The sequence below is a fragment of the Seriola lalandi genome, unplaced genomic scaffold, assembly GCF_002814215.2.
Source record: "Seriola lalandi dorsalis isolate HSWRI2012SDOR001 ecotype SW California unplaced genomic scaffold, Sedor1 jcf7180002053677, whole genome shotgun sequence".
Classification (NCBI taxonomy): domain Eukaryota; kingdom Metazoa; phylum Chordata; class Actinopteri; order Carangiformes; family Carangidae; genus Seriola; species Seriola lalandi.
In genome coordinates, this window is record NW_019524230.1 from 15,216 (window position 1) to 16,543 (window position 1,328).

Here is a 1,328-nt window from a genome sequence, read left to right on the forward strand (position 1 = left end):
TCTTTGTCCCACTGATAAGCACCATGACGTCCTTCTCACAAGACCTTGTACAGCAGGTTATTTTAAAACGTGTTTATTTAGAAGAAATCAGATGCACCACTGTTGTTCATATACAAAACAGTGGATATCATAGGTCACATAAACTTGATGTTTCACATGCAATTCAAAATTATAGCATATCATATAGCTTGACAAACTGCTCTATAGTGACATTTAGGATATAATAAAACACGACACATTCGTGATGCTTTAAAAGAAAAAATCATTTTAACTGGTCAACAAAAAACATTAGACAATAACTGCATTGTTAAAAGTCAAGAATAAAAAAGTAAAACTACATTAACAGTCAGTGTTGTTGGAGTGAAAGTGATGAAGATGATGAAAGGCTGTTACGTCAGAGTCCGACACAGAGCTTCCCTGACGGATGGAGGGAGGGGTGAAGGCAGAAACAGATAAATGTGTTGTATGACAGAGAGCTGCAGCTTCTCCTCTCCTCCTCTCCTCTGGTGATGGAGACCCACGAAGGAGCAGACTTCTGTTTTCCAGAACTCAACACCTCCTGCAGGAAGCCGATGCCTCCTTGGTCCGACGCGTTGCTCCTGAATATTCTGCTGTCGTCTGTGTCTGTGCTCACTGTCGCTCTCAACCTGCTCGTCATCATCTCGATCTCACACTTCAGGCAGAGATTCATTTGATTAATTAATGACCTTAAGGAAGTGATTTTAACTGATGTGGTAGATCAGAAAATGATTGCATTGGAAGATACTAATTTAAAACTCTGTTGTGTAGCTATGAGGCCTTGTTGGTGTAATGATGTATTTCTTTTCCCTCCAGGCAGCTCCACACTCCCACTAACATCCTCCTCCTCTCTCTGGCTGTCTCAGACTTTCTCGTGGGTCTCCTGCTGATGCCGGGAGAAATCCTCCTGAACACAGTCTGCTGGTATCGCGGTGATCTGATGTGTTCCCTGTGTAATTGTGTGTCCTTCATCGTTACCTCTACTTCAGTGGGAGACATGGTGCTCATATCAGTCGACCGTTATGTAGCTATTTGTGACCCTCTGCATTACACCACCAGAGTCACTGAGAGAAGAGTTAAACTCTGTGTTTGTCTGTGTTGGTTCTGTTCTGTTCTCTACAACAGTCTCATAGTAAACGATGACCTGACTCATCCAGACAGACATGACTCCTGTTATGGAGAATGTGTGATTGTCTTTGATCATACTGCAGGAGCTGTTGACCTTGTTTTGACCTTTGTTCTTCCCATCACTGTCATCATAGTTCTGTACATGAGAGTGTTTGTGGTGGCTGTGTCTCAGGCTCGTGCCA

General features: G+C 42.9%; 1 pseudogene; it reads left to right on the plus strand.

Annotated features, from left to right (window-relative positions):
* The first annotated feature begins 509 nt into the window (after nucleotides 1-509).
* Nucleotides 510-1,322, plus strand: LOC147819407 (trace amine-associated receptor 4-like; annotated as a pseudogene).
* Nucleotides 1,323-1,328: the final 6 nt, after the last annotated feature.